Source organism: Empidonax traillii, unplaced genomic scaffold (genome assembly GCF_003031625.1).
Source record: "Empidonax traillii isolate 1590-97213 ecotype Southwest subspecies unplaced genomic scaffold, ASM303162v1 scaffold45:size3623477, whole genome shotgun sequence".
Lineage (NCBI taxonomy): Eukaryota > Metazoa > Chordata > Aves > Passeriformes > Tyrannidae > Empidonax > Empidonax traillii.
In genome coordinates, this window is record NW_020955238.1 from 154,780 (window position 1) to 165,739 (window position 10,960).

The window sequence follows — 10,960 nt, forward strand, 5'->3', positions numbered from 1 at the left end:
CGACCATCCAACCAATTCCTTATCCATTCAACAGTCCAACTCAAAATTCATCTCTCTCCAGTTTAGAGAGAAGAATGTTGTGAGGGATTGTGTCAAAGGCTTTAGAGAGGTCCATAAATGACATCTTTAACCCTTCTTGTCCACTGATGGAGTCAACCCATCACAGAAGGCCAGTAAGTTGGTCAGGCAGGACTTGCCCTTGATGAAGCCACGCTGCCTGTCCCACATCATCTTCCTATTCTCTATATGCCTCAGCAGAGCCTCCAGAAGGATCTGTTCCATGACCCTCCCAGGCACAGAGGTGAGACTGACAGATCAATAGTTCCCAGGATTCTCCTTTACACCCTTTTTGAAGGTGGGTGAAACGTTTCCCCTTTTCCAGTCACCTAGGTCACATCTTGCTCTCCCAGAAAGTTACCTTGTTTCTAAGACAAGCTAGAAAAGTATGGTTATTTAGATAAGGAAAGAACACATGAAGAAAGGTGAGAACTCACCCATAAGTGAAGGAAGTCAATCTCTAGTCAAAGCTTTTTGTCCACAGATGCCAAAGTTAACCTTTAAGGTGATGCATAGCAGTGAAATATGCACATATGAAGTCCCTTAAGAAGCCTAAGGGTTACTGTTAAATGAGGTTTGAAAAAGAGCAGCCTCATGATTAAAGACACATACAAAGGTCAAGAAGATGAGAAATAATGAGAAATGCTGAAAAAACAGGCAAAATTATAAAGGCAGAAAACAAAGAGTGATACTGGAGAGATTAGAGACAGCTGAGATCTTGTCCAAGGAGGACAGCTGAACCAGTGCTACTGGTTCATTAATCAGATAAACACCTCCAACAGCTTACACAGCTCAGATGACTAGTAATTGCACCCCTCCATGTTTCAGTGGTACTTAACTCTCATTTCCATCTCAGACACGTTTCTAGAGTGACTGCTGCACTTTCTGGGAGTCATGTAATATCTCTTTTCCATTTTCAGAAAAGTTTATTCAGAATAGCTTACTACAATACATTATATACAATTTGGTTTCTACTCTTCTGATCCCTACTACCCCCTCCTCAGGATAGCTCACTGAATGAAATAAAGAGGATTTTCCTCTTATTGCAAGCAAAATTACGTACTTACCCCTCGATCAGAAGAACAAGGTTCCCTTTCAAAGTTGTAACAGACATCAACTACCTACCCTATCTCATACCAACCTTTTGGAAAGGGAGAAAGGGCAAATGATTAAATGAAAATGAAAAAATAAATATGAGTACTCACATCAAAACTGGGCACATCTTGAAGTTCAGACAAGCCTATGTTGTTAAAACATTAAATAAATCCACATAGTGGGGAGTACATACAGAAAAATAACCCAGGATTTAGTGCTTTGTCACCAGCAGGAAGTGAGCAATTGCACTCATGTAACTCTGGCTACCCAATCAGGTCCCTACAAAATACCCAGACACTACACTTTCACAAGGGTGGCTTTTATTGCTCCACCTGTGAAATTTCATTTCCTTCTGTGCAGAGACATGCACAGACTATGTGCAGGGTACATGCATGAACTATGTCAGGCTCCAGAGGAGGTCGACATGCACAACGAAAGAGAGAGAAAAACAGTCCACATACATCACTGCCTGTTTTACTTTAGAAACCTAAGTATAAGGTTTGTTATAAACTGGAAAGGGGAAGAAGTTTGTGTTAATCACTGGGCAATATTCTCCATGGCATAAATCCACAAATTCTAATACCAAGGGTACTTCAAATGCACACTGAGTTGATTACAAGTCTTTCATCAAATTGCTTAAAAGAAAAAGTCTGATACACTGGTAATCTATAAAAAAAGGAACTAGAAATGCATTATTATTACAGTTTTACCTTAGAATATGACCCTATAAAACCCACTTAAGGTCATTTCCTTCAGCAGCAAATGAGGGTTCACCACACCCAGCTCAGGGATGTATTGGAGAGTTCAGCATCTGCTAAGCACTTGTGGGACAACGAGGTCTGTGTTACAGAGTTGCACAACTGCATTCCTCAGCTTGACCACTGCTCAGAAAGAGGGCTGTAAGGAAGCCTCACTTAGCACTCAAAGCAGTACCTGGGTTACTGGCAAAGACAATCCATTCCTGTACTTTTCACTGTAACTTAAATGGAATACAACGATCAAAAAAAAAAAATCAAACTGTACAGTTAGCTTTTGAATAACAAGACTAGTTTCACACAAAAACCCAGTATTTTAAAGTCATAATTTGAAGGTATCAGCTCCTACTGTTTGAAACAAACAACTAATCACAAGCTATTTCAGCATTGTGACTATGCCCTGCCTCACAAGCTTCCATAGGGGACAAATTTAATATAAACAAGTGTCTGATACTACTGGAGAATGGAGAATTCCCAGTTTTATTTACACAAACATCCAGAAAACCAAGTCAGCTCCCTAATAAACTAGTGGTGAGGAACAGAAAGCAGAGGTGCAAACATGTTCTCATTACCGCCCTAACAGGAGAGCAGAAGGACAACAGGATCAGGCCTTGTCTCAGCCCAGACCTGCCCACTTTCACAAGTAAGCAGTCATTTCTGTAAGAAGGAATTAAAATATTTACACAGACGTAACTAGACGCAGGGACTAGAAGTTGGACTTAGAGATATGTGGAACCATCATAAGCACTTCTACTCTTACATCAAAACATTACTGTCTCTTTCACAAGAACAACCACCCAAAAAAACCCACCAGTTTAAAGCAGTGTTTTTTTATATGACATGACTAAATCCACTGTGTGTATGTACACACATTATATGTAAATTAGATATACATATATGTTTGTCTTTCATGGAAAAAGGTAAACAGAATCAAGACATTTCTTAGCTGGCAGATGTTATCTTTGAAGTTTTCTTTTTAGGAGATTAAGTTGTGTAATTTTTACCAAAAAAAAAAATTATTTAAAAGTTACCAAAGTCTAAAAGATTTTAATAGCCTACTTCTTGTCCCCTAAAATGAAACACTGTCTAGCAAGTGAACAGAACTTTAAAATATCATTTTATCTAATTCTTCTGAGGATCTGAAGGTGCCCTTTACATAGCTCACATCTACTAGATTCCTTAATCAAGATATACACATATTGGTTTCTTAATCCTTTAGGGGCAGGCATATTAACCTTTGGTCAAATAAGTACCCTGAGTTCAATCATTTGACACACAGGATTTATTTTTATTTTAAGATGTTAAATGTCATGTTTGAGATTCCGTCACATCATTAAATTAAGTTACAGGTCCTAACTTCATCCTGAGAAATTTCACCGATAATCAATAGTCTTACCTTCACAAAGCCTTCTCAAGAGACATCCCCATGCAACTAATCCCCTGGGCTGAGGACAAGAACCATCCACAATTCACTATCACCCTGGTAAATTGGGGCATGCATTGACAGTCATGTGCTGTGATGAGCTGTAACCCAACAGACATAGCCAGCTTCAGCTAATGTGGTACAGTCACAAAATTGTATTACCTTACTCCCAACTCACATAAAATCTATTTCTCTTCATGCTTTTAAATACTGCTTACTGATGTCATTACTATTTTGTGAAACACTACAATGCTGCATTTCATGCCCTCAGGGCTTCAAACTCCTTCCGCTGACTATACAGGAAACACGGACACCTCAGGTCACAGGACAATCACGTACCTAAAGTAGGCAGTGTCGACTCACAAGAGTCAATGCAAGGACTGACATAAAAGACTCTAGTTTGAATCACAAATGCAATCTGTGTCTAACTGCAGGTTAATTAACAATTTTGCAAGATACAACCAATTAAGAAAAATCCTTAATCTTAGATTTGGGTATTTCAAGATTATATACTGTAACTACAACCTTAGTATCTAAGAAACTTAGATTAAGTTTCACTTAAGTCCCACAGTTACATATTAAAGAAATGTTTGAAGCTTAAATAAATGCATAGGAAATAGGAAAGGAAAGCAACTCCACAGGATAAAGCATACCTAGTTGCTCTGTTCAAGTCCCAGTGAATTCAACTACAGCCTTTAGTTTCCACTGGAGTTAAATAAAGTCTGAATCTTCAAAATATACACTTAAATCAAGAATTTTTGTATGTGTATTTCAGGTCCTGGTAAATTGAAACTGATCCAAATATCCTAACTTAGAGCAACATCAGTCTAATATCATAGCCAAACTATTTTGTCATCCAGAAAAAAATATTTAAAACACGTAAATGTTCGCTCTTGGTTACGTTTTTCAAATACAGATCATACTATATTACCAGTGATGTGAGAAGCATCCAGCAGTTCATATGCTGTTGAATCACTTTGCTCCTCTGATAGTCACTTCTGAACAGCTGCAAATGCACACAGGCTATGGTAAAAATCGATGTTTTCAAAATTTAAATGAACAACTGACACATTATTTCAATTCTGTCGAGAGTTTTACTAAAATCAGTCAAGAATAATTGTTGCCCAAAGAACATATTTAAAATGAACTTTCATACTGATCAAGACAAAAATAAATACCTTGGGCACAATATAAGATGGTTCTGAAAAGGTTCCCATTTAAGAAGGCTCAAAAAAACATGTTACGAAAACTTTAGTTCTAGTAATGAACTCAGTTCCACCTGTTAATGCCTCTCTGACTTCACTCAGCTCTCTCCTTACAAAACAAAGTCTCCTCTCTTTGATATCCCCTCATTACTAGTGAGCCTCTTTGTTTACAAGGAGCAATTTCCTTTCTACATTTCTCAAAACAAATAATAGAATACAGTGTGTGGGAATGGACCCTCAAGGATCAGAGTAAACCTCCTGGTCCTGCACAGACAACCTCAAGGATCACACCATAAGCCTGAGAGCACTGTCCAAAACTCGTTAATTTTAGCACTGTTTTTCCTCTTAAAAAATGGTATAATAAAACTGAAAAAAAGGACTTCCAGAGGTCCCATCCAACCTCAATTGTTTGATAATTCTGTGTTATTCTGTGTTTTTTTTTTGTTTTGTTTTGTTTGTTTGGGTGTTTTGGGGTTTTTTTTGTTTGTTTGTTTTGTTTTTTTTTTTTAAGTCAGACTGCTTTGTTCAGGCAAATACTTCAGGACAGATACAGATTTTAAAATTACAAAACTAATCTGTGAATTCTAAGTTTCAATACCTACCTTTAAATCTGTCCTTAAGAGACTAAGGGCAGCTGAATACAAATTCTTTTGTTGGTCCTTCCCTATGGAAAAACACCAGGCGCTTTTTCTGTCTCTTTGCATCTTGTAACTTTCATTTAATGAAAAAAAGTGTCAAAGGCCAGAGATACAAAGCCCATCTTCCCTGGATGCCTATCAGGAAGGAACTGACAGCCAGGAGGAAGCCAGAAAGAAGCCCCTTTGCATTGCCAGGTATGAACAGAGCACATATCCCCTGAGCGTCCATCCTTTCTCCACTGCATGTTGCCTGAAATACTAAGGCCTCAACATGGAATGCTACAGAAGAACAAGTATATGCTATTATAGGATAGAGTTAATTGTTAATCTATATTGAACAAATTATCACTCTACAAAATTCTTTGTCGTGTTTATATTAAAGTCACAAATGTGCTATCAGACTAGTCACTAACCTCTGGGCATATCAGAGCATTTCAACACTTTATTACACTGTCAGGAGCCTGCCATAAAAGCTCAAGAAAATAAATGAACTAACAGGAACTCACTCTAACAGTGTAATTTTAATCAGTCAATAAGTGATCATATTCTTTCCTTCTATATATGATTAATGATGTTGAACTGAGCACTGTGTCCCTTTAAGTGAATACAGAAAGTTGATATGCTCAGATAATGGCCCACAAAAGCAAACAATTCAAGAGGAAACTTGTGAACATCCCAGAACATCTATTAATTACCAAGAGGGAGTTTCCAAGTGTGGATTGCATATGGCCAATTGTTTGTTGTTCCCCTCCTCTTAAATACACTAGCAAGTGGACAGGTAGAAATAAAACTGAATTACTTTTCAGTTTTGCACTTCAAAAATCCTGGAAAAACCTGTATGTAAACTTAGGGAATTACTGTTTTGGTTCTGTAAGCAAATAATTGCAAGATACAGAAAAGTGTCTCCTAAAACAGCCTGCACAAAGAGCACAGAATTGCTTGTAAAAAGGAAACCCAAATCCAAAATGAATCAATAATAAACTTCTTGGCCAGCCCAAATATAAAGAAGAAACTATAAGCATTTATTTTTTGAAGAAGAGTTGCAGGCAAGCACCAAATTTTGTCAAAGTGACACTTCCAATTTTGCCTTATGGTGATGCTTCAAGCAAAAGGAATTGTTTCTGCAGCAGAATTTCATTAATAATTTAACCATGGGTTTTTTTGGTTCAGTTTTACTGAAGTAGTACGTGACTTTCTTATACTGGAATCTAACCCAAAACAAGTTTATTATTTATTAGCGATACAGGTTTAATTGAACTGGTTTATGCACAGACAAGAAAAACTCAACCTACCCAGAAACCTGCTTTGTAAAGTCTCTCCATCTTAAGTGTTTCATACACATATATTTTATTTTGGGGTTTCCCTATTATTAAACAGATATGGCTATAACTACATTATGTGTTTTACGCTACTTGGAAACTTCACATATACAAAAAATACATGCGAGCTCTAAGAAGAGATAATGAAGCGAAAACACCTAAAGTTTAAAGGGCAAGAAAAAACAAGTTCAGCTTTCAGTGTTGGACTTTAATTCATATCAGTTCATCACAGTAAAACTTTTAATAAGTCACGTTCAGAGCCACTAGTAAGAATTCTGCAATCTTAAACACTCCCAACGCTCCTGTTTTATTAAGGAAATCAAAATGTTACAGAACAGAAATGTCTAGATTTTTTCCCCCGGGGCTTTTGACATTGCATTACCACTATCTACACATGAAAGTCTGAGGCTGGCAACATTAAACATACATATATATAAACCGAGGTCTTCCAAGCAACAGAAATCCAATACAAGTGCTATCTTGTAAAGAACACAGCTCACCCTTCCAGGAACATTACGGTCCAAACTGCTCCCAGACCTTCAGCATAGTAGAAATCCTTTCCCAAGGAAAAGGATGCCAAGAAAAAGTATGAAAGGGAAGGTACCCTATCCCATTTGCAAAAAATTGCTGTCTTTTATACTTACGACAAAGAAGCCCCACAGCATTGTCTGTCAAAGACCTCAGCAGAGGATGTCTGCCTAAGCTTAAGGTGGAACAAAAGGCAGCTTAACGTTCAACTATGAGCTTTAGAGCACCACAATTAACAGCACATGCCAAAAGTCAACTGAGTCTCGAACAAACATATGTTGGAAAAAGAAAACAGACTACCAGGTATAGATTTTTGGAATGGAGAGAGGGTAACGGCAGTTCTGAAAGAGTTTGAATACAATTATTTTGTTAAATGGTCTCTTTTCTGCCCTCAGTTATCCAGTGAATACATTTTGTGAGTTTATTTCTGCTTCATATAACCTCAGAAATCCATTTGCCTCCTGAGAAACCATCATTCATTTCAGTGATAGAATATTACCCAGAGGAGTTAAAAAAAAGGTAGTAAGAGGCAATGTCCTTCCTCCCACTCCCCTAAAACCAGCCTAAAACAGCACAGCCTTAATGTTCCATGACATCATTTGGGCAGGAAAACCAATAGTCCCTTCTCTTGATAACATATTTTTTGGTTTGAATTATTGTTACTATTTTCCTCTCCTTTTCTCCAAGTTTAAGACATTTGTTGAGGATTAAAAAAAAAAAAAAAAGTTTAGTAGTTCCATATTAAAGATGTGTATAACCAAAGAAGCAACCTGAAACAATCAGGCACTGTTTGTTAGTACTGACAAGATACTAGATTAACCCTAGTTTGAACGTCCTGACACAAAACAAGAAGTAGACAAACCTAAAGCCTAAATTTAAACATGCTTCTATACAGTTAACACAGCACTGCCTGCTGCAGTCATATGCAAAAGGGTATTAATGAACACACTGGCATATCTGGCTACAATACAAATTAATGTCAAGGGTTTTATTTCATACATTTTTCAAATCCCCAACATTGCTAGAGTCCGCCAATCAAAGACTAGGCAAATGAGGTGTTCTCTTGAAGGCCTTGAACACATGGAAGATTCTGTACACGTTAGCTATAGCATTCCTATCTGGTTGAAAACAGAAGACATGTTTGTCTTACCATCACGTTATCCAAATACGGGCTTCCAAAACTGTGATTAAAACACTTTCTTACAACCTTGGCAACATTAGCTTAGCTATTCACTGAAAACAGACATTAAGTTACAAAGGAACAAATGCACTATTATTTAGACAGCATGCCTCCCCCCAAAACAGACTGTTACTATTTTCCAGTCAGCCTTTCACAGAATTTCATTCGTAATAGAAGACATTCCATATAGTTTTCTAAGTAGCGTTTTTTTAAAAAAGATCTTTTTAAATTCTCTAAAACGTACACTTTAATCTAGTAACAACAATACAAATACAGGAAGTATCTATTGATGAATCCACATTATTTAAGATGTAAACTTCTAGTATAAGTAGCCTAAATTAGTGCAAAGGAAAAATATTCAACCTGAAGGGAAAAAAAAAATCTTCATAATGAGGATTTTGTAAACAGCATATCCCCCACGTGCACATAAGAGTGAGATGATCTGGACATTAATACATCTGGAAGAAAAAAATAAAAATACTTCTCTCTTGGGCCTTCTACAGAACATATTACTATATTATCATCTCACTTCCCTGATTCTAGATGTTCATATCCAGACCATATCTGGAGAGACAGTTTGAAACTTGGAGATAAATTAAATGGAGATGAGTAATCAACACGTACAAGTTAACAGTAACCTCAGTCTCCACTCTTACTCAGGTGTAAAACACCCTCTACTTTCCACAGCACAATTCTTTGTAGGCTTTGTAGGCCTGGAAATTCCTTCACCTTGGGAAGCTACCTCAAAATGTCATGGTAATTTTTTATTTTCATTGTTTACCTTAGTGCATCTTTAAAGGTGCCATCCAACTTTTAAGGCATGTTCTTATAAAAAACCAAGATCATTCAGAAGGGAAATTAGTGTGCCTGACTACACCATAACTGAATTCCCCCAAGTAGAAATGTGCTAAAACATTTCACTGAAAGTAACTTTTTCAAGTAATTTATCAAGCAGACTAGCATCAACCCCACAGGGGACTATTCTTCCTAGGGGCAAGAAGCTGTAAATTTATATTCACAGAGGGTGAGTAGAAAAGAAAATCCCAGCTCACCATCATGACTACTTAAAAAACTACCGCGTTTGGAGTTCTTAGGGCCTCATTAAAATAACTTACTACCATCACAGAAAAAAACAGAGTTAAAGGGTGCTTGGAAACTACAGCATTGATTAGATGTCATAATCAAAAGAGAAACAAGATACCTTATTGCCATCTTCCAGTATTTCAGGATGGAAAAAGATAAGGTCCTGTCTGCCTCAGTAACAGGCAGAGTTCCCAGATGATCCCCATCACAAGAGCAACAATTCTGAATACTCTTAGGAGAAGTGTCATGGTCTGTGAAGCCTGCTCAAGCAATGAAAAGCAGTAACACTAGCTCTGACTCACTAAAGGAAAACAGCCAAGTTGAAGACCTCCTTAAAGACAGCTTATATTTATAAAAAGAGAAATTTGCAAACTGATATAATTCCTAAAACTTAAGCTCTGGTTGACAGGGGGCACAATATGAGGAAAGAAAAATAACACATTTCTCTAAATAATAGTAAATATTTCCTTGAACTTCAGACTTCGTCAGTATCAGCACAACACAAGTGGATAAAGACGACAGCTATTGTAGGTTTTACTTTTCCATTAGCAAAGCTGGTTCAAACAGAAGGCGGGGATGGTGGTGGTGGTCGTTCCACTGGACTGCCAAGGTTACTCCTGAAATATCGTGTTGGAAGGGGACCGGTAGAGCTGCTTAGTGCCGGTTCTGTGCTGCTCTTCACCACCCGCCCAGGGGCTCCCGGCAGCGCGGACTACGGGGCCGCTGTCCAAGCAAGCCCTGCTGTCGAGGGGGCTGCAGGGCCGGGACACCCCGCCGCTCCGCTCCCACCGCTCCGACGGCGCGGGCAGGGGCTGCGCTGCCGGACACACCGCCCGCCCCGGCTGAGCTCCGCGGCTCCGGCGGCGGCTGCCCCCGCCCGCGGCACGGGAACGGGAACGGCCGCCTCGCCCCGAGGGTGCAGAGCTGCCTCGGCCCGGCACCCCCAGGGAGCCCAAGCACTCCCGGCGCCGGGTCGGGGCGGAGGACGCCACCGCGGAGTTAATCGTTAACTCGCTGCCCCGTCCTCGGAGAGCTCCTCCCGCGGGCGGCGTGGCAACCAGGAGCGCCAACGGGGCGGGCGCGGCGCAGCACCGAGGGAGCCGGTGGGCACACCACCCCCGCCCACCCCACGGCCACCGCGACCCGCAGCAAGCGACTGCCGCCCCCACACCCACCTTTCTGCAGGCTCCGCTTGGCTCCTCTCTCTCTTCTCGCCGCAGTGCCGCGGGCGGTGCGCGGACACCCGCGCAGAGCGGAGCACCGTACGCTCCTCTACCGTGCCCCGCCGTGCCCAGCCCCGCCGTGCCGTGCCCCGCGGCCGCGGCAGCCGCGCTGCCAGCGCCGAGGCGGGAGGGCGGGCCCAAGTGCCCCGGCTGCGCCAATCGGGGCCGCCCGCGGGCCGCCCCCCGCCCCCGCCGCCACCGTCCCGGGCCGCCCGCGAACCGCCGGCGCGGCGCGGCGGGTGGTGCAGGGGAGAAGCGGCAGTAGCAGTGGCAGCGCGTGCAGGAAGCTGGTTTGGGAGGCAGGAGGAAATAAGCGCGTTGACACGGAGTTTGGGATCGCTGGAGGGAGGGAACAACCAAATCCCAAACGCTGCCTATCGCGGGCTGCACCGCTTCCGCGGGGCCGCGGCGGAGCCGCCGCGGAGCCGGGCTGGCTGCGGTGGCGGCAGCGCAG

At 41.0% G+C, this 10,960-nt stretch overlaps 1 protein-coding gene across 1 annotated transcript in view; it reads right to left on the reverse strand.

The window, feature by feature from the left end:
* Nucleotides 1-10,606, reverse strand: part of STXBP6 (syntaxin binding protein 6) — a 113,857-nt gene extending 103,251 nt beyond the window's left edge. Inside the window, exons 1-2 of the mRNA XM_027878736.1 lie at nt 10,459-10,606; nt 8,682-8,683 (exon numbers count right to left, since the gene is read on the reverse strand). The gene's annotated coding sequence lies outside the window, so the exon portion shown is untranslated. The remainder of the gene's footprint in view (nt 1-8,681; nt 8,684-10,458) is intronic.
* Between the last annotated feature and the right edge of the window lie 354 nt (nt 10,607-10,960).